Source organism: Mus musculus, chromosome 16, assembly GCF_000001635.26.
Source record: "Mus musculus strain C57BL/6J chromosome 16, GRCm38.p6 C57BL/6J".
Taxonomy (NCBI): domain Eukaryota; kingdom Metazoa; phylum Chordata; class Mammalia; order Rodentia; family Muridae; genus Mus; species Mus musculus.
In genome coordinates, this window is record NC_000082.6 from 27,703,904 (window position 1) to 27,728,056 (window position 24,153).

Consider the following 24,153-nt stretch of genomic DNA (forward strand, 5'->3'; position numbering starts at 1 on the left):
CACTGGCTGTGGACACCAATACCTACTTTCTCCACCCCTCACTCCATACCACCTCTCATATCCCTTTCACAATAGGATCACAGATATTGAAATGGACCTCAATAGCCACATAGACCACAGATTAAACCATTAGCATCCATGGCTTTCATGAGCAATATGGTCCACAGATATCAATATGGCCCCTGACTACAGCAGGATCATGGGAAACAACCTATCACTGTGAGGCAACACAGATTATACATGTCAAATTTCTCACATTTTACTAAAGATTTTCACAAACTAATTAAAATTTTAATTTGAGGTAACACCTGTAATTTTGAGTGCTTAAGGGACTAAGATAGGAGCACAGCCAGGTCCAGGCCAACTGGCTGTGATACCAAAATTTGTCTGAAAATAAGTTTTTTAAAGTTGGGAAAGTAACTTGTTGGCAAATTGCTCAGCTCAGCTTGTGCAAGGGCTGTGCTCAAGGACTGGCCTTAATCCCTTCAACCCCATCCAATAAAAATATTTCATGGCCCCCAAACAAGGTCAGAAGTATAGAGTTCTTCTTCTAGGAGGGAGAATTTAATTGGTTAGACTAAGGTTTTAGGGAATTACTCTAATTCCTTCTAAAATAGCACTAGAACATCAATTCTTCTCTACATGTGGGTCACAACCCCTTTTGGGGGTAGAATGACCTTTTTACAGAGGTTGTCTAGTCCATCGGAAAGCTCAGATTTTTACATTATGGTTCATAAGAGTCACAAAATTAAAGTAGCAACAAAAGTAATTTTATGATTGGGGGTCACCACGTCATGAGACACTGCATTAAAAGCTCATAGCATTAGGATAGTTGAGGACCAGTAGTCTAGAAGTAGATGTCCATGAGTTAGGACAAGGGCATCCATAAGAAATGCCTGGAGATAAAACTGCAACTGCATGCCACACAAGAGGGAATAAATTATAAGGATATCTTATAAAGAAAGTGCAATACATAGTGCCAATTAGCCAGAACTGAACATGATACAAATCAGATTCTATGTTGAGGGACATGGGTATATATGAATATTAGAGAATATTTCCCAAAAGTATACTAACGTGAAAAAAATAGTTTGTTTTTAGAAGAGAATTTCTGTAGCTCAGTTCATAGAACACTTGCTTAGCATGTCCAAAGGAGTGGCTTTGGTCCTCAGCACTTTAAAGATTTTGGCTTGATGGTTACATGACTATGCTCCCAGCACTTGAAACGCAGAAGCAGAGAGACAATGTCAGCCTCTATTAAATAGCAAATATAGAGCCAGTCAGGCTACAAGACACTCCATGTTAATAAGAATATAAATAAAATAAATCGGAAAAAAATATATTTGTGGTTCCTGAAAATCAACAAACTAATTTTGAACATTATTTTTTGAAATGAAAATCCATGTTAAAATCAAAGCAGAAGACTCATTTCTTTAACATCAGACAGTGCTGATCAAAACAAAAATACTTCAAGGGTAATGGTGGAAAAAAATAGATGTATCAAATATCTTCAGGCAAATCACTTAGGTATATGATGGTTTTTATTTTAAGTAAAGCATGTAGGCAAAAACTTCACCTTTCAACAATATGAAGTGATACAATGTTGAAGAGAATGATTTTCACTCTTGATTTTCATATTCTGTCACATGGTTCTGTTTGATCAAGGAGACAGAAAGACTGTCTCAAATATGTATTGGCTTAGAGAATAGGCTCTGTTCTTTTTCTCATCTTCCTTCCTCACCAAGGATGGAATTACAAACAATATAACTGCTAATGGTGTGGACAGAGAGTATGAGCTGCACTCATCTATGAACATAAGGGGAGGTATTTAGACTACAGTGGGGAAATATATTGGCTTGGGAAGTTGTCATTAGCAAGTTCTTCTTTGCTGTTGATGACCCATGGGTAGTTGGCTAGGTTTACAGTACAAGGTTGAATTTCTTCCTATGAGTGGAGCTTAAGTTTAATCAGGTGGCTGATGATTCCTAGTGAAATATAGATGTCACTGTTGTAACCTTAGGTCTGTCTCCCCTTGCTGCTTATTCTTGTGGTTCACAGGCTTTCAGCTGGGTAGAACTTTAAATTGCTTGTATTCTTTTTTTTTAATGAGTTAATCATGATGTCATTTATGGTTTTTAATATTTTCTTTATTTACATTTCAATGCTATCCAGTCTCATAAACAGCTACTGAATATCCCAGTTCCCCTTTCTACACTTTGTCATCAGCTCTTGTTGACAATTGTTTTTTTTTATATATACTAGCCATTCTGACTAAAATACAGTAAAAATTTAAAGTAGTTTTAATGTACATTTCCCTGATTCGTACAAATGTTTAATATTTAACCTTATGTATTTACTGTGATTATTTTCTACTCACTTGAATAGTGCTGAAGAGTTTTATTGAGATAGCATTGTAAATTGCCTTTGGTAGAATAGTAATTTTCTTAGTATTAATTCTACCAACCTATGAGCATGGAAGTTCTTCAGAGTCTCCCTCAATCTTTCTTCACACAATTAAAGCTTTTGTTATAGAGGTCTTATAATTCCTTGGTTAGGTTTATTCCCCGATATTTTTTATAAGCTTTTGTGAATAGGATGGCATCAATGGTTTCTTTTGGATAATTTTTTTTTTGTTTGTTTATGGGATTTTTTGTGAATGGATTTTCTATCCCACCACTTTCTTGATGGTTCTGAACATTTCAGATGGTTTCTGGTGGAATTCCTGACATCTTTCATCTAATATATCATCCATAGACAGGGATAGTTTGAATTCATATTTTCCTATTTATATTTCATTAATTTCCTTCATTAGTCTTATTATTATAGCTAGTGTTTCAAGTGCTATATTGGAAACTAAGAATGGTACTGGAAAGTTCTACCAATTAGATTTTAACAAAATTGCTTAAATTTTTTTCCATTTAGAATTATGTTGACTGTGGAAAATTTTACATACACTATTTATTATGCTTAATTATTTTCACTCCAGTTCTACTTTCTGTCTAAGGCTTTTATCATGAAGCCACATTGGATTTTCTCAATGCGATCATGTAATGTTTGTATTTAAATGTATTTAAATGCATTTAAAGGGGTTACTACATTTACTGACATATACCTAACAATCTTTGCTTATCCAGGATACTGTCAGCAGTTCCTCACCTCTAACTGAAGACATACAAGCAATATATGGCTGCCATGAGGATAATAATCATTATTCTCCAGGAACAAGTCCCAATGAATTATCTGGACCTAAGTGGTCAGTCCTAAGCACATATATATGTGAGCAACACTACGTGGGCTCAGCAGGTTGTATTTATTTTGCATTTTCATGTTTTTAAATAATGAAAAAAGAGGCCATGGGAGAACTTGTGGCACTAGAGGTGTTTGAATGGTGAAAATAGGACATAAAAATAATGTAAACTTAGTACTATTTTCTAAAAATCTCACAAAGTAGTAATGAAATAAATGTTTCAAAGATAGACCTTTGTATTCATGATAGAGACTCTAATTGCAATGGTAAATAGCCATGCAGGGTTTAGAGCCACAGTTGCTAAAGAAGTTTACAAAAGATCATACACTTTCTTATGAAAAGGTTGATGATGAATATAGAGAAATGAGCAGTGTAATTAATTAATTACTAAAATAAAATAGGCAAAACCAAAATGATTCCTGTTTGATACCAATAATATTTGCTGCCATCTTGCAAATGTATTGTTAATTATTTGTTAGTCATTTGTCTATTCATTTTTATGCCTTAATTCATTTTGTAAAATGAATCATTTACATAATATGAAATTTGGAATGTGTCACTTTCAGCATATCAGAGGGGACAAGGATGAAGAAGAGTATGGTAGAAAATAATTAGAATGTAGTACAAATCTGGGGATGGGGGCAAAATGACATAAATAAAAGCTGAATGTTTCAATTCAAAAGCCAAGAGAAAATTAAATTACTGCTAAAATAAAACAAGAGTTTCTAACTGGATTAAAATTATTTGTTGTGTACATGAGTCATACTGTAATTAATTTGGTGAATATGAAATGACAAAATCAAGCTCTATGATTTCAGAACAGCAAGCACTAATACAAGAAAGAAGGCTACCGAGCAAAAGTAGCTAAGCTCTGCCACTGCAGTCCAAGGAAGCCTTTAACTTAACCTTTCTGCTTCAGTCTCTGGAATATCTGGTATGTGAGACAAAGGCTCTAACATTACACATTCTGACTACCACAGTATTCAAGTTTCTGGTTTGACTTAGAGGCTAAATGCTCTCTCAGCGCCATCCTTTTCTTGCCCTTTAATAGAAATTTTGATAAGCACCATATCCCCTGTAACTGACTTTAGTAAATATTTAAGATACCCTATAACTGTAGATATTTAACAGCCCTGTAATTACTTCTTTGTATGTTTCCAAACTATGCTAGATCTTCACATCAAGTGTCAATGTTTGAATGAGAATATACCTCTGCATAGGGCAATATATTAGAGTGCGTGGTCCCTAGTTGTTGGAACTGTTTGGGAAGAATTTGGAGGTGTAGCCTTATTGAAGGTGTATGATACTGGGGGCATGTTTTGAGGCTTCAAAAGTCCATGCTGTTCCTAGTTGCCCTTTTGCTTCATGCTTGTTGATCAAGATGCATGCTCCCAGCTACAATTCCAGATTCATGCCGACTTGCCTGCTGCCACGCTGCCTATCATGAAGGTCAAGGACTGTAACATTGCCACGCTGCCTATCATGAAGGTCAAGGACTGTAACATTCTGGAACCATGAGCCCTCAATGAAATATTTCCTTTTACAAGTTGCCTTGGTCATGTTGTTTCATCACAGCAATAGAAAAGTAACTAAGATATTGGGAAATTCAGTACCACTCACCTGGAGACTTTCAGGTATTATAGAGATAATCATGCCATTCTCAGAGTGCTTCCAGTTCCTATTACTATATTTGCATTTTAGATTTTACCACTTTAACAACTTAATGCCACTATGTTATTATAGCCACAAATTATTAGTGCAGTCATTCTGGCAGGAGAGAATAATTGACTTTTTGTCTGCTCTCTAATATATAGAACCATCATTAAAAAAAAAGACGATCAGAAAATGCATAATTCAAAGTTTGGGTCATGAAATCATCTGGAAACACCTTCATTCATGTGGCTATTAGCTGGGATATTAGCTAGGTTGTCTATCGGTGCACATAAGTGTACATGGTATTTTCACATGGATTGTGTTTTCCAACGTGGATGTCTCAGAGATACAGTTTTTTTCCTATCAAAGCAGGAATGTCCAAGGTACAGTATCCTAACCAATATAACTGAATATCCATCATCTATTGATAGCCCAGGAAAAGCCATGCTATCATTTGCTTAACTTTGTTATTAGAAGTAAGTCATAAACTCATAGGTTAAGGTGAAAGAACACCTTTTAAACTCTTTCACAAATGAGATAATTTATAACATTAAAAAGCATACTTCAGTGTCATTGAAAGTGGATAGACTCTTAAATAAGTTTATAAACTTTTCTCTAAATGATGCGAAATAGCTATGTTTTCAGAATTACTTATTTAAAACATGTTTCTTCTCCAGAATTTGGTAAGCAGAATATGAAGAGTGTCACTAATGGCATGTATACACTGGTATAACTTTGTACTCTGGATTGAGGGAAGGGCTTATGTCTTACTCCTAATCAGTACCATATGTCCAAGATGAAGGGCTTTGTAGATACAATTAAAGCCTACTTTCAGCTCTTTTAATAAAGGTAAATCAAAGAGGTTAATATCTTGAATAATTTTGACACAGCTATAAATGTTCATTAAAAGAGTCTTGATGTCAGAAGAATTTTCATCTTGCCTTGGAGAAGAAGCAAGTACTGATAAGCTCTGTAGATGTGATGAAATTAGTTCAACTAACCACCTGAGTTTGCTTAGAAGCAAGTTTACTTGTGACTTCAAATGAGAAAACAGCAGCTCAGATAAAACCTGACACCACCCTTGTGAAATCTTAAGTAAAGGTCCTTGTTAAGAAGTGCCTATACTGCTGACCTAAGTCTTGTAAGCCTTATTAAATCTAAATCCTCTGGTGTTGAATCCTGATGAATCCACCATTTAAACTGGGAGACACACATGGCTATGTCTTGTTCTCATGCTATCCCTATCTGAAAAGAGCCTCTCTCTTGCCTCCTCCTCTCTTCTGCTCTCCAACCTGGAAGTCCCTCCTACTTGCCCAGTGATTGGCTCCTTTAATCATTAGGCGATTGGTTCACAAGAAGTAACCTGAGTACATGACTCACTCACCACTCGTCTGCAGCCTCCCAGGAGAGTGGAATTAGCATCAAAATACAAACGCACGCCTCACTTAGGAGGCAGAGGCAGGCATTATTTCTGAGTTCGAGGCCAGCCTGGTCTACAAAGTGAGTTCCAGGACAACCAGGGCTACACAGAGAAACCCTGTCTCAAAAAAAAAAAAAAAAAAAAAAAAAGACTTAGAATTCTACACCTGACAGATGTCTTGGCCTTAAATTATATGCCATTGGAAATCCAACCTCTCAAATCTGTAAATCTGTTCTCTCAAGGTAAATAGCCTGGGTTGGCTATGAGACTATAAGTCGTCTTTCAGCCCCATCAGAAATCCAAGAATGGCTGGGCAGTAGTGGTGCACACCTTTAATCCCAGACCTTGGGAGGCAGAGGCAGATTTCTGAGTTTGAGGCCAGCCTGGTCTACAGAGTGAGTTCCAGGACAGCCAGGGCTACACAGAGAAACCCTATCTCGAAAAGCAAAACAAAACAAAACAAAACAAAACAAAACAAAACAAAACAAAACTCCAAGAATCACCATCATAAACTGAAAATATAAAGGAAACCTAACACAGCTTCTAGAACTGAGACACATTGTAGAGATAGAGACAGCTGCCTACCTACACAGCCCCGGTAAGTCAGTAAGATGGAGCATGCCTTCAGCCTTCTGGCCCAGAATCATCTGACAGACCTTAGAGAAACAGGAATATTAAGGACTGGCCTATTCTGCCTTGGCAGAAATAAGCTGTCCTAACCTGTAAATTGTGTCCTTTTTCTGGACAGTATTATAACTGTAGACAAAATGAGGTAATTCTTCACTAGAGGCTATCTTACCACAACTGAAGCAACTCCATTGATGTTCAATTTCTTCTTTGAATCCAAGAAAGGGAACACTGTCAGGAGCAGACTTGTCTCAACAACAAGTGAATGCATAACATTAAATATCACATTCTGTGAATTTCTGACATTTTTGAAAACCAACTATCTATGTAAAGTAATCTGGACTGTTCTCCGTTAACTACTCTCAGCTATTTCTAATTAAAATATCTGAAACCACCCTAACAATAAACTCAGAGCCATGAATTTGCTATTTGGTCCTTAACTCACAGGCTTAAATATCTCAGATCAGTTTATAATAACAGAGAAGGAGAACTAGTTCTAAACTCTGTACTTGCAAAATTTTTGTATCAATAGAACAAATTTATACCAGTGAAAACCTTGGTTTTGCATCAAAATAAGTTCTGTACTAAAATAAGAAATTATGACTTCAACTTATTAACAATTAAAAATATTTCTATCAAATGAGATAAAGTTTATGCAATCAATTCTAACTATTCCTCCCTGTTCTAATTATGACCATTTCTACATTCCCTAGAAAGACAACCTATAATAACCCCCTCCAGCCCCAAAGCCTAGGGAACTGAGTTGATGACTCTTCATAACTTCTCAAAGTTGAATATGGGCATTGAGATATTTTGAAGGGAGGAGAGGAAGAGCAGCAAAAATAGGGAATTTGGTTGGCCTTAAGAAGGCTACACCAATGATTGATTTAGTCTCTGATGTGAGATTGTGGAGTTCTGAGTCAGAGTCTCCATGAGATTAAAAACAGGTCAACCATTACCCACCAGTGCATGGCCAGCCAGGCCGCCAGGACAGAGGCACAAGTGCAGAAACATGCCAGTTCATTTTCTAATATTTCCTGCAATAATATATAAAGTACACATTAATATATTCAAGAAAATGTACTGTGAAATGGAAAATCTTACTGCAAAATTGAAGTTATCACAATCAAATATGAATGAAATATATTGTATATAGTAATTCAATAGTAGAGTTGCATTGAATGATTAATGTAGACTAGCACAGTTTAAATGTCACATATTTCAAACACATGCGAGTGTGGTATTTGCAAAGGGACTGTTTCAAAATAAGCAATTGTGTTTTTTAAATTACTTAATTAAATATATATTGATTGTATAGTAAATATACTAATTAATCTTATCTGTTTCCTATTTATATGTTTATTAGTAAAGTTTGTTCTTTCATCTTTCATATATCTGTACTATATACTTTGTACTCTTCTTCCCATTTTTCAGCCTCTACCATCTCTTCCTCCTTTCTTTGAATCTTTTTTCTTTCTATATTTAGTTTATTTTGCTTAGTGTTCTACAGAGTTTAATTAGGGCTATTTGGATGATCCTGAGTTTGGAACTAACCATCAGAGCATGATAAGTACATCGGTGGGTATACAACTTCATTCCCCCTCCTAGCATCTCTCTGTTTGCAATACATGAGTGGTAAATAATAGGACCCTTGTGGCCACTTCTGCCTCCGTAGTTGTTAGGATGGCTGACATCTGTAGATCCAGCACCAACATGCACAGCTGCAGCAAGGAGAGAGTTCCCATGTCCCTGTCCTGCATAGAAGATGGTACTACACATCTCTCTTAATCCTCTAACTTTGGAGTTCTTTCAGTACCACCTTCCTCAGTGTTTCCAGAGCCTAGAAGGGAGTACTACATTTTTTTTTTCCAGGGCAGAGTCCAAAGCTGACCTGTATTCTCAGCATCTTGTGTAGCCTTTATCTTTGTTCACTACAGTGAAAAACTTCCCTTTCTAAGGCCAAGCATAGCCTTTGTCTGAGTATATATATAGAAAATTAGCGTGATTCGATGCTACTTCACTTCAGCTAATTGTAGGAATAGTATTTTCTGAAAATACCACTTGACCTTGGAAACCAAAGGTTTCTTGAACTTGCAGCTAAGTAAATAATGTGCCTTGAGATAATTTAAAACACTGTGCTCAGTTTCCCTAGTGTATACTAAGCCTCTTTAAGTGTGACATGTCTTTAAAAGAACAATGTAACCAAGAAACATCCTCTTTCTGGGACAGACAAATATCAGGTACACACAATAGACAGACTACAGACAAACCACAGACCATAGACAATAAGATGAAGACAAAAGTAGAGAAGGGGGGACTCAAATGTGAACTGGCTCTTGCTGTAAACTATTCTAGGAGTGAAAACTCATTTTGTTTCTTAATATGAGGAACAACTGACTGACCAGCTGTCTGAGGATTTGCCCAGGGCCTTAGAGTCTTATGATCATTCCAGTCATGGATATTGTCTATTTACAATATAGATATTTTTCATGAACCATCTCTTAGTCACTTACTCTCCATTTCCAAGTACTGGTCTATCCCTGTACCTCTCCCATTCTCCTTCCTTCTTCTGGGGATTTAACCAAAAGTCAATGTTTATGTTATTATCATAACATAATTGTTAAATTATGTTCAGCAAACAATCTACTACTGGAAGAGATCCTACATTTCTATTTGGCATGATTATTTAGAAAGGAAAATTCTGGGAAAACTATAGTGATGAATGCAGAGGGAACAGAAAATAATCATGCAAATATTTGTAATTCAATATCCCAGTAGAAAAACAGAAAAAAATAGTGCCATAATTTTGTATGAATGAATAATAAGTAAGAATTTTCAGAACTATTTTAAATAAATTATAGACTCAAAAGTTATAATAGACCTTTAAAAGAAAATAAATATATGGTACATCATCTTAAAATTTTTGATATTTAAATATAAGAAAAATTCTTTAAAACATCTGGAATAAAACACTTTAAAGGAAACCAGAATTGGTCTAAGATTTGATTCTCATCAGAATCATCAGACACAGAAGCAATGGAGTGGAGCCTTTGATGAAACAGTAACTGTAAGTTCCAAATCGTTACATAGCAACATATACTTGAGAAATCAAAACAAATTAATTTAAAGGCAAAGATAATAACATAACAACAACAACAACAACAACAACAATAGCAAAACAAAAAACAAAAGGCATGCCTAGACACACAACTAAGAGAACATTTCCCTGAACAGACAACAGTAAAATAAATGCCAAAGTGCTTAGTTCTTGCTAAGAAATTACGCAGAATGTATCTCAGAAAATATTTTCAAAGGACAGTGGAAATGCAACCAACCAACAACAACAACAAGATAATAATAATAATAATAATAATAATAATAATAATAATAATGATAATAACTCAAGACTAAGCCTGTAAAGTATGTTCTTTAATAATTGAATATAGCCTTCCCAGTCTGCATCTTCACCAGGGCAAATCTGCATGTCTGCGTCCATCAACACCTTACAGTCTCCAGGTCTCCAGGAGGATATGGTTTAGCCAGGGCCTCAAGTCCCCCAGAACATCTGTTGCAAGCCAAGGACACAGAATGCAGGCTCCAGACAGAGACATCCAAGCCAGTTAACAACACAGATAGCAATATGGCAGGAGGAGAGCACAAGATCAGCAGCAACAGAAGCCAACATACTTTGTGTTCATGTGTTCATCAGAACACAGTCTCCCCCACAACAGCAAGCCTTGAATATCCCAACAAACCCAAAAAGTATGAATCTGACCTAAAATCCTGTATCTTGAAGATAATAGAGACCTTCAGACAGATATGAATAATTCACTTAAAGAATTACAGAAAAACACAGAAGACCTAAAGAGGAAACAAATAAATCCCTTAAAGAAATACAGGAAAACACAAGCAAACAGGTGGAGGAATTGAACAAAGCTGCCCAAGACATAAAAATGGAAGTAGAAACAATAAAGTAACACTATGTAATTCATTCTATGAAGCCACAATTACTCTGATACCAAAACCACACAAGACCCAACAAAGAAACAGAACTTCAAACTAATTTTGTTTATGAATATCAGTACAAAAATATCCTTGAAAATGCTTGCAAACCAAATACAAGAACACATCAAAACCACAATTCACTACAAACAGGTAGGTTTCATAGCAGGAATGTATGGATGGTTCAATATATGAAAATCCATTAACATACTCCACTATATAAACAAACTCAATGGGAAAAAAACCTATATGATCATCTCATTAGATGGTAAAAAAGCAATTGACAAAATACAACACCCTTTTGTGTTAAAAGTATTGGAGAGATCAGGAATTCAAGGCCCATATCTAAATATAATGTAAGCAATATACTGCAAACCAAGAGCCAATATCAAATTAAATGTAGAGATATTTGAAGCAATTCCACTAAAATCAGGGACAAGACAGTGCTGCACTCTCTTTATCTTTTCAGTATAGTACTGGGAGTTCTAGATAAAGCATTAAGACAACTAAAGGAGATCAAGGGGATACAGACTGGAAAAAGAAGAAGTCAAGGTATCACTATTTGTGGATGAAATGAAAGTATATGTAAGTGACCAAAAACATTCTACCAAAGAATTTCTACAGCTGATAAAAAACTTCAGCAAAATGGCCAGATGTAAAATTAACTCTAACAAATTAATAAACTTCATTTATACAAACGATAAATGCGTTGAGAATGAAAATAAGGAAATAACATCCTTCACAATAGTCACAAGTAATGTAAAGTATCTTGTTGTAATTCTAACCCAACAAGTGAAAGATCTGTCGGACAAGAACTTCAAGTCTCTCAAGAAGGAAATTGAAGAAGACCTCAGAAGATGGAAAGATCTACCCATGCTCCTGGGTTCATAGCACTCATAGTAAAAATGGCCATCCTGCCAAAAGCAATATACAGATTCAAAGCAATAACCATCAAAATTCCAACACAATTTTTCAGAGACATAAAAAGAGCAATTATCAATTTCATGTGGAAAAAACAAAAACTTTGGAGAGAAAAAACACATTCTTAACAATAAAAGTATGTCTTGGGTAATCTTCAATTCTGACCTCGAGCTGTACTAAAGAGCAATAATGATAAATGGTATTGGTAAAGAAACAGGGCAATAAATGAAAAAGAAATGAAGACCCCAAAATAAACCCACATATATTATGAAGACTTGATCAATAATTGATAAATGGGACATAATGAAAATGAAAAACTTCTGTAATGCAAAATGCAGTCAATAAGACAACTCTGCAACCTACAGATTGGGAAAAAAAAACCTTCACTAACCTCATATGTGATAGAGGGATAATATCCATATAATATAAAGAACACAAGAAGCTATCCTCCAAAAAACAAATACATTTAAAAATTTAAAAACCAGTATTAAAAATGAGGTAGAGAGCTTACCAGAGAATTCACAAGAGAAGAATCTCCTATGGCCAAGTAGCACTTAGAGAAATGTTCAAAGTCCTTAGTTGTCAGGGAAATGGAAATTAAAATGATCCTGTGATTCTAGCTTATACCTATCAGAATTGCTAAAATAATATACTCAAGTAGCCATACATTCTGGTGAGGGCTGGAGAAAGAACAACACTACTCAATTGCTGGTGAGATTGCAAAATGGTACAACCACTCTGGAAGTCAATCTGGGGTTCCTTAGAAAATTGGAAATAGATCTACCTGAAGACCCAGCTAGCTATAGTAATCTTAGGTATATACCCAAATGATCCAAAATATGCCCCTCCATACCTCAGGGATATGTACCTACTATGTCCATAGCAGCATTATTTGTAATAGCCAGGAGCTGGAAACAACCCAAATGTCCCTCAAACGAAGAATGGATACAGAAAACGTGTTTCATTTACACAATAAAATACTATTCCCAATAACAGAGACAAAGTTTGGAGCTGAGACAAAAGGATGGACCATATAGAGACTGCCATATCCAGGGATCCATCCCATAATCAGCCTCCAAATGCTGACACCATTGCATACACTAGCAAGATTTTACTAAAAGGACCCTGATATAGCTGTCTCTTGTGAGACTACGCCAGGGCCTAGCAAACACATAAGTGCATGCTCACAGTCAGCTATTGGATGGATCACAGGACCCCCCCCCCCCAATGGAGGAGCTAGAGAAAATACCCAAGGAGCTAAAGGGATCTGCAGCCCTATAGGTGGAACAACATTGTGAACTAACCAGTACCCCGGAGCTCTTGACTCTAGCTGCATATATATCAAAAGATGGCCTAGTCGGCCATCACTGGAAAGAGAAGCTCATTGGTCGTGCAAACTTTATATGCCCCAGTACAGGGGAACGCCAGGGCCAAAAAGTGGGAGTGGGTGGGTAGGGGAGTGGGAGGGACGGTATGGGGGACTTTTGGGATAGCATTGGAAATGTAAATGAGGAAAATACCTAATTAAAAAAAAAAGAATGAGGACGTTCTGAGTTTTGCGGACAAATGAGTGAGTTCACCCAGATCCAAGAAAGCATGCATGGTGTGTACTCACAGATAAATGGAAATTAACAAAAAAGTTCAGAATTCCTAGGATACAACTCACAAACCTTAAGAAGTTTAACAAGCAGAAAGGCCCAAGTAAGCATGCTTCATCCCACTTAGAAGGGGGAAAGAAAATAACAGAGGGAGGGACCTGGGTGGGAGATGGAAGGGGGAAAAGAAAATGGGAACAGGGTCAAGTATATGGGGTTCAGGGGATCCACCCTCCTACTGTTTCACATCCCATACCTCCTCTCCATCCCTTCTCTTCATGAGGATGTCCCCACCCCCCATGCCACCTGACCTCTAAACTCCCTGGGCCCTATAGTCTCTTGAGGGTTAGGTGCATCATCTCTGAATAAACACAGACCCAGCAGTCCTCTGCTGTACGTGCATTGTGGCCTCATATCAGGTGCTATATGCTGCCTGTTTGGTGGTCGAGTGTTTGAGAGATCTCGGGGGTTCAATTAATTGAGCCTGCTGGTCCTCCTACCGGATCACCCTCCTCTTCTGCTCCTTTCTGTCTTTCCTTAATTCAGTAACAGGGGTCAGCTTCTTTGGTCCATTGATTGGGTGCAATTATCTGACTTTTTCAGTTTCAGGCTGGGTCTTCTGGAGTGCAGTCATGCTATGTCCCTTTTGGGAGTGCTCCATAGCCTCAGTGATAGTGTCAGGCCTTGAGACCTCCCCTTGAGCTGGATCCCTTTGGGCATGTTGCTGGACCTTCTTTTGCTCAGGCTCCTCTCCATTTCCATCCCTGTAATTCTTTAAGATAGGAACAATTATGGGTCTGAGTTGTGACAGTGGGATGCCCCACTCCCTCATTTATGCCCTGTCTTCCTAATGGAGGAGGGCTCTCCAAGTTCCCTTTCCCTACTGTTGGGCATTTCATCTAAGGTATCTCCCTTTGAGTCCTGAGAGTCTCACTTCACAGACCTCTGGTGCATTCTGGAGGGTCTCCCCAACCTCCTGCCTCCCAAGGTTGCCTGTTTTCATTCTTTCTGTTGGCCCTCAGGGCTTCAGTCCTTTTCCCTCATCCAAACTATTCCACAAAATAGAAACAGAAGGTACTCTACCCAACTTATTCTATGAAGCCACAATTACTCTGATACCTAAACCACAAAAAGACCCAACAAAGATAGAGAACTTCAGACCAATTTCCCTTATGAATATTGATGCAAAAATCCTCAATAAAGTTCTCACTAACAGAATCCAGGAACACATCAAAACAATCATCCATCCTGACCAAGTAGGTTTCATCCCAGGGATGCAAGGATGGTTCAATATATGGAAATCCATCAACATAATCCAGTATATAAACAAACTCTAAGACAAAAACCACATGATCATCTCCTAGATGCTGAGAAAGCATTTGACAAAATCCAACACCCATTCATGATAAAAGTCTTGGAAAGATCAGGAATTCAAGGCCCATACCTAACCATGATAAAAGCAATCTACAGCAAACCAGTAGCCAACATCAAAGTAAATGGTGAGAAGCTGGAAGAAATCCCACTAAAATCAGGGACTAGACAAGGCTGTCCACTCTCTCCCTACCTATTTCACATTGTACTTGAAGTCCTAGCCAGAGCAATTAGACAACGAAAGGAGATTAAGGGGATACAAATTGGAAAAGAAGTCAAAATATCACTTTTTGCAGATGATATGATAGTATATATACGTGACCCTAAAAATTCCACTAGAGAACTCCTAAGCCTAATAAACACCTTCAGTGAAGTAGCTGGATATAAAATTAACTCAAGCAAGTCAATGGACTTTTCCCTCATCCAATACCAGATTAGGTTCCCCTCTCCCCTACCCTCTCCATCCACTTTCCCTCCCGGGTCCTACCCTCCCTCCCCACTTGTGATTACTTTCTTCCCTCTCCTAAGTGGAACTCACACATCCTTGCTTAGGCACTTCAGCTTGGTGACCTTTTGACCTTTTGAGTTCTGTGGACTGTATCTTGGGTATACTGTATTTTTTTTTTTTTTTGCTAATATCCATTTATTTTATTTTATTTTTTTTTCCATTTTTTTATTAGGTATTTAACTCATTTACATTTCCAATGCTATACCAAAAGTCCCCCATATCCACCCACCCCCACTCCCCTGCCCACCCACTCCCCCTTTTTGGCCCTGGTGTTCCCCTGTACTGGGGCATATAAAGTTTGCAAGTCCAATGGGCCTCTCTTTCCAGTGATGGCCGACTAGGCCATCTTTTGATAGAGTCAAGAGCTCCGGGGTACTGGTAAGTTCATAATGTTGTTCCACTTATAGGGTTGCAGATCCCTTTAGCTCCTTGGCTACTTTCTCTAGCTCCTCCATTGGGAGCCCTATGATCCATCCATTAGCTGACTGTGAGCATCCACTTCTGTGTTTGCTAGGCCCCGGCATAGTCTCACAAGAGACAGCTACATCTGGGTCCTTTCAATAAAATCTTGCTAGTGTATGCAATGGTGTCAGCGTTTGGATGCTGATTATGGGGTGGATCCCTGGATATGGCAGTCTCTACATGGTCCATCCTTTCATCTCAGCTCCAAACTTTGTCTCTGTAACTCCTTCCAAGGGTGTTTTGTTCCCAATTCTAAGGAGGGGCATAGTGTCCACACTTCAGTCTTCATTCTTCTTGAGTTTCATGTGTTTAGCAAATTATATCTTATATCTTGGGTATCCTAGGTTTGGGGCTAATATCCACTTATCAGTGAATACATATTATGTGAGTTTCTTTGTGAATGTGTTACCTCACTCAGGATGATGCCCTCCAGGTCCATCCATTTGGCTAGGAATTTCATAAATTCATTCTTTTTAATAGCTGAGTAGTACTCCATTGTGTAGATGTACCACATTTTCTGTATCCATTCCTCTGTTGAGGGACATCTGGGTTCTTTCCAGCTTCTGGCTATTATAAATAAGGCTGCTATGAAAAGAGTGGAGTATGTGTCCTTCTTACCAGTTAGGGCATCTTCTGGATATATGCCCAGGAGAGGTATTGCTGGATCCTCCGGTAGTACTATGTCCAATTTTCTGAGGAAGTGCCAGACTGATTTCCAGAGTGGTTGTACAAGCCTGCACTCCCACCAACAATGGAGGAGTGTTCCTCTTTCTCCACATCCACGCCAGCATCTGCTGTCACCTGAATTTTTGATCTTAGCCATTCTGACTGGTGTGAGGTGGAATCTCAGGGTTGTTTTGATTTGCATTTCCCTGATGATTAAGGATGTTGAACATTTTTTCAAGTGCTTCTCTGCCATTCGGTATTCCTCAGGTGAGAATTCTTTGTTCAGTTCTGAGCCCCATTTTTTAATGGGGTTATTTGATTTTCTGAAGTCCACCTTCTTGAGTTCTTTATATATGTTGGATATTAGTCCCCTATCTGATTTAGGATAGGTAAAGATCCTTTCCCAATCTGTTGGTGGTCTTTTTGTCTTATTGACGGTGTCTTTTGCCTTGCAGAAACTTTGGAGTTTCATTAGGTCCCATTTGTCAATTCTCGATCTTACAGCACAAGCCATTGCTGTTCTGTTCAGGAATTTTTCCCCTGTGCCCATATCTTCAAGGCTTTTCCCCACTTTCTCCTCTATAAGTTTCAGTGTCTCTGGTTTTATGTGAAGTTCCTTGATCCACTTAGATTTGACCTTAGTACAAGGAGATAAGTATGGATCGATTTGCATTCTTCTACACGATAACAACCAGTTGTGCCAGCACCAATTGTTGAAAATGCTGTCTTTCTTCCACTGGATGGTTTTAGCTCCCTTGTCGAAGATCAAGTGACCATAGGTGTGTGGGCTAATATCCATTTATTAGTGAGTACATACTATGATGTGTCATTTTGAGTCTGAGTTACATCATTGTTTTCTAGTTTTTTTGTAAACTTAAATTTTCATTTATAAGACTTTAAAGAATGTGTATTTATGTTAAAAGAAACAAAATTCACATGATCCAAAATATGCCTATCCCAATGTAAATTCCTGACCAGCAGTAACCCTTTTTAGACAAACTTGGTGTTAGAATGTTGCCATAGTCTAGATTTCTTTCATGGAAAGCATCACTTAATTGATTGTGGAATCCAAAAGGAACTTTGAATATACCAACAGATGTTTAAGTGCTAAAAGAAAAAAAAGGTTGGAATATTTTTAGATGTAATTAACGCAGCACATGTTATAACTAATTTGTACCTTTAAAAATTGCTTACAGGAGTTTTCTTTTTACAAATCATCTGACCTTGAAGAACACAGTTTTTAGAAGGTAGAGACAAACTCTCTGCATTGATATACAGTTAATCTTTAGTTTCTTTATTCAAATTTCTGGTATTTGTTTTTTGTTTTACAAAAGAGTTTTTTTCAGAAATCAATGTAACATAAATGTAAGGTTGAAAATGTTTTAGACATGTTACATAAAATCACAAAGTTAATCTCCTTACTGATCCTTTAGTATATTTGGAAAATTATTACATTTTTTCTGGAAAAAATCATTTTAAAAGCAGATTTCCTGCAGTACAGGCTGATCTCAAACTCCTGATGTGGTAGAAGTTGTCACAAGGATCAGGATCCTCTCATGTTTGCTTCTTGGAATTGTAGGCATATGCCACACTATGCAGCTTAGAAAAATAATTATAAATTCTTCATTTGTTTGTTTGTTTTGTTTGCTTTATTATTTTATTAGATATTTTCTTCATTTACATTTCAAATTTTATTCTGAAGGTCCCCTATGCCCTCCCCTGCCCTGCTCACCAAACTACTCACTCCTGTTTCCTGGCCCTGGCATTCCCCTCTACTGGGGCATATGATCTTCAAAGGACCAAGGGCATCTCCTCCCATTGATGGCTGACTAGGCCATCTTCTGCTACATATGCAACTAGAGACACAGCTCTGGGGGGTTCTGGTTGGTTCATATTGTTGTTCCTCCTATAGGGTTGCAGACCCCTTTAGCTCCTTGGATACTTTCTCTAGCTCCTTCATTAGGGGCCCTGTGTTCCATCCAATAGATGACTGTGAGCATCCACTTCTGTATTTGCCAGGCAATAGGATAGCCTCACAAGAGACAGCTATATCAGGGTCCTGTTAGCAAACTCTTTCTGGCATATACAATAGTGTCTGGTTTGGTGGTTGTATATGGGATGGATTCTTATATAAATATAGATTATTTCTCTGCTTTACCATATATATTTAAATTTAATTTCTACATTATTTTGTAGTAGGAACCATTTGAAGAATTGGAAATCAGCATATTCTATGATGATGATGCTCCAGAGGTTAGGCTGCCATCTTCATAAATTCTAATGAAGATATCACAAAGTGGGATTAAAAACACATTAATTTTCTAAGTTATTCACCAGCACTTTCAGTATCTACCTATTACCTTCTTCCTTAATAAACATTTTGAATACATATTTTGTATATACCGTCACTCTAGTCTCTAGGACTTTAGTAGAAACTAGATAATTTATAACCTTGAGGATTCAACATAAAGAAAACAAGACACACAAAAGCTAAAGGAGATTGCACAACAAAATGGAAACAGTAAAGATAAAATTGGCATAAATATGAATTATGGTATATGAGAGTCAAAGGCCAATCTAACTTAGAGGTCAGAGACAGAGGGTATTGGGCAAGACAATTCTTGATACTGACCAATTGTTTCCTGTGTCAAAACCCAGAAAGCATAAAATATTGGAAATATATATATTTTCAAGTATATAAAGTATACAGTCAGGTGTCTAATTCTCTTAAATATATGTCACTTTATGCATAAGACAAGTGAATAGAAAACTAGCAAATGATTAAAAATCATTGGAAAGCTTGTATTTCCTGTACTTTCCTCCTTTATAAGATTGTGCTTTAACTCTTGTGTACGTCATATGCATCTGACACTGGACTATCCACTCAAGAATGCTATCCACAATTACACGTAGTGGTTTACATTAAAAGATAGAATTATGTATTGTTTCTTACATTAGAAATTATTTCAATACACATGATGGTTTTGCTCACCAAAAAATACGCTTGTTCTCATTCATCGGAACCATAAAATACCAATATCCTCTGGGAACAATTCTGCAACTTCTCAGTTGTCAGTCATGGGCCCTTATTTTTTAATTAGTATTTGTGATTTAAGAAAATGTTCAATTTTTCAAGCTCTTCCATGATCTAACATGATTTTATGTCAGTAGACTCCATCACTTCTAGTATCCAGTGTAACACTTGCGTATTCTTTATTTATAGTTTTTCACACTCATAATCTATTTTTGTGGAGCCTAAATAAAACTGTTCTGTTATTGGATTTAGCCAAGCTCCCAGCACCTTCTGTTCATGGTAAAGATGTGAACCAGTTTCTGGAATACTACATTTTATCAAAAAAGCCTAGTTATTGGAGCTGGGTCTTATGGCGGGAGCTTTCAAATCTAGTTATTGCCAATAACTGAGCAATCTGGAAATCCCCAAGATATTTCTCCTAAAGAATATTTTTAATGTTTAAAAGGTTATAGAAATTCTGGATGGAAAACTTCAACCACTGAGTTCAAACCAGAAAAAAAAAATCTAATTGATTTAGTTTGGTCATTAAATTATCATAATTACTACTACCAACATAGAGAACACTAATCATTACTTAAAATCAGGTTAAAATAATTATATTGCTAGTGTGGAAAATAAGATTCAGTCATTTTTTTTAAAGTAGTTGGTGTCATCAAGTAAAATAAAACAGTTTGAACACTTGTTATAGGCATGTATACACATATATACAATAACCATATATGTATATATACATATGTGATATATATACAACTCTAGACAACATTAAAAGTAGTGAACTCCAGATATGCACAATGTATACACACACACACACACACACACACACACACATATATATACATATATTCACTATATTCACAGATATGCACAATATATATGTATGTGTGTATGTATATGTGTATGTGAATGTGAATGTGATGTATATATATATATATATATATATATATATATATATATATATATATATATATTGATCTGGCACTTGGGACGCAGAAGCAGCTGTATCTCTGGGAGTTCTAGGTGATCCTGGCCTATTGGTGGTGAGTGTTAGGATTGATGGAACTACATGGTAATAGCCTGTCTTAAAAACATAATGCCCTCCTACCAGGATAAATTAGTTAATGATAGCTATTATGACAATGGTTACTGATCATGTTTTCCTTCTTTTTGTAAATAACGTATTCATCCCATTATCTCATTTATGTATGGAAAGTTTTATTTCCTTGGTATTTAACTACTATAGTTCTTTTAAATTCTGTATATTAGCCTGTCTATATAAAACTGGGAAATTTTAATTAATTAATTAGTTAGTTTATTTATTTATTTATTTTAAAATCATATTTTATCCCCCATCTACCCTCCTATTGCCCAACATCCCATACCTTCTCCCCACATCCCTGTGTCCCCCCCCCCCACATGACCTGACCTCTAAACTCCCTGAGGCTTCCAGTCTCTTGGGGATCAGGTGCATCATCTCTGAATAAACACAGATCCAGCAGTCCTCTGCTGTATGTGTGTTGCTGGCTTCACATTAGCTGGTGTATGCTACCTGTTTGGTGGTCCAGTGTTTGAGAGATCTCAGGAGTCCAGATTAATTGAAACTTCTGGTGCTCCTAGAGGGTCACCCTCCCAGCTTCTTTCTGTCTTTCCCTAATTCAACAACAGGGGTCAACTTCTTTTGTCCACTGGTTGGGTGCAACTATCTGACTCTGACTCTTTCAGATGCTTATTGGATCTTCTGGAGTGTGATCAGGCTAGGTTCCTTTTTTTGAGTGCTCCATAACCTCAGTAATTATGTCAAGCCTTGGGACACTGAATCTAATAGAAGAGAAAGTGTGAAAGAGCCTTGAACTCATTGGCACAGGGGGAAATTTCCTAAACAGAACTCCAATGCCTCATGCTCTAAGACCAAGAATTGCTAAATGGAACCTCAGGAAAATGGAAAGTTTCTGTAAGGCAAAGGACTTAGTCAATAAGTCAAATAAGCAACCTACAGATTGGGAAAAAATCTTCACTAAACCCGCATACAATAGAGGGCTAATATCCAAAATATATATAGAACTCAAAAAGTTAATAAAAAAAAACCCAAACAACCCAATCAAAAAATGGGGTATAGAACTAAACCAAGAATTCACATCTGAGGAACCTCAAATGGATGAGAAGCACCTAAAGAAATGTTCAAAGTCCTTAGTGGTCAAAGAAATACAAATCAAAATGACCCTGAGATTCCACCTTACACCAATCAGAATGGTTAAGGTCAAAACCTCAGATGACAAAATATGTTGGTGAGGATGTGGAGAGAGAGGAACACTCTTCCTTTCCTGGTCAGATTGTAAACTGGTACAACCACTATGGAAATCAGTCTGGAGGTTCCTCAGAAAATTGGAAATAGATCTACATGAACACCTAGCTATACCACTCTTGTGAATATACCCAAAAGATGTCCCACCATGCCACAGGGCACTTGTTCCTGTATGTTCATAATGGCCTTATTTGTGATAGCCAGAAGCTGGAAACAACTCAGATGTCCCACGACAGAAGAATGGATTCAGAGAATGTGATTCATTTACAAAATGGAATATTACTTAGCTATTAAGAATGAAGACATCCTGAGTTTTGCAGGAAAATGGATGAAATTAGAAAATATCATCCTGAGCTAAGTAACTCAGACCCAGAAGGACATGCACACTATGTCCTCACTAATAAGTGAATATTAGCTATAAAAGTGGAAATTTTAAAATTTAAATGTATTTTTTTAATTACCCACCAACATCCAGATCACTGCCCCACTCCCAGGCACCCACTCCCACATTCCTTACCCAATTTTCCCCTCACCTTCTCCAATGAGTGGGTGGGAGGTTTCCTGGGTATCCCCCAACACTGTCACTTTAAGTCTCTGCAAGGCTGGGCACTTCCTCTCCCACTGAGGCCAGACAAGGTAGCCCAGCTACAAGAGCATATCCATGTGCTGCCATCTAGATTTGTGGACTATGTTGGTGTGCCTGTGGAGTTTCTATCCCCTTCAGCGCCTACAATCCTGCCTCTTATTCTTCCCTAAGAGTCCTCAAGCTCCATCCACTGGTTGGCTGTGGGTGTCTATATCTGCCTGAGTCAGCTACTGGGTCAACTTGCTCCCATTGGCAAGCATAACAGTATCATAAATAGTGTTGGGGATTGTTGTTTGTCCATGGGATTGTTCTCAAATTGGGCCAGTTTTTGGTTGGCCATTCCCTCAGTCTCTGCTCCATTCCATTTGCCTTTCTTGTAGACAGGTTAAATTATAGGTTGAAAGTTTTGTGGGTAGGTTGGAAATGGCCTCTTCAGGTTCCATATCCCCAGTGTAGTAATTCACAACTTAGGTTATGTTACCCCCATTCATTCTTGGGTACCTACCTTATCCTAGATCTCTGTCATGTCCTGGAGATGCCTCCCACTTCCTTACTGCTGTCAGTTGCACATTTCCTTTTCATGGCAACCTAGCCATCTCTTCAGTGTTTCCCTACATTTGATCCTGAAACACCAATGCCACCATTCTCCTCTCCTTCTCCTCTCCCATCCAGTTACCTCCCTCCATCTGCCTCTGTGACTATTTTATTCCTCCTCCTAAATGTGATTCAAACACCCTCACTTGTGCATCCCTTCTTGTTTAGCCTCTTTGGGTCTGTAACTTATAGCATGTTACCTGTATTTTATGGCTTATATCAACTTATAAATGAGCACATACCATGCCTGAGCTTTTGGGACTGAGTTACCTCACTAAGGATGATATTCTTAAATTCCATCTATTTGCCTGCAAAATTCATGATGTTTTGGTTTTTAGTATTCCTTTTATAGATGTACCACATTTTCTTAATACATTCTTCAGTTGAGGAACATCTGGGTTGTTTCCATTGTTTCAAATTTCTGACTACTATGAGTAAAACTGCTATGAAGATAGTTGAGCAAGTATCTTTGTGGATGTTGGCGAAACTTTTATGTATTTGTCCAGGAGTGGTATAGCTTCGTTTTACGGTAGAACTATTCCCCATTTTCTGAGAAACTGCCAAATTGATTTCCAAAGTGGTTGCATTTCCCTTATGACTATGGACTTTGAACATTTCTTTCCTTTGTTGAGCATATTTTGTTTAGTTCTGTTCCCCAATTTTTAATTGGTTTATTTGGGTCATTGGTGTGTAATTTTTGAGTTCTTTGTAAAATTTAAAAATTAGCCTTCTGTCAGATGTAGGGTTGGTGAAGATTCTTTCTAATCTGTAAGTTGATGATTTGTTCTATTGAGACTGTCCTCTGCCTTTCATGAAGTCCCATTTTTAAATTGTTGATTAGTGCCCGAGCCATTGGTTTTCTGTTCAGGAAACTGTCTTCTGTACCTATATTTTCAAGAATATTTCCCACTTTCTCTTCTATGTTGAGGTCCTTGATCCACTTGGGCTTAAGTTTTGTGCAGTGTGATAAGTATGGATTTATTTTCATTCTTCTACTTGTAGACATCCAATTGGTCCAGCTCCATTTGTTGAAGATGATTTTTTTATTTTTTTGCCATTGTATGGTTTTGGCATCCTTATAAAAACAATCATGTTTCTATAAGTGTATGGGTTTATTTCTGGGTTTTTTTATTAAGTTACATTGATCAGCATGTCTGTTTCTGTATCA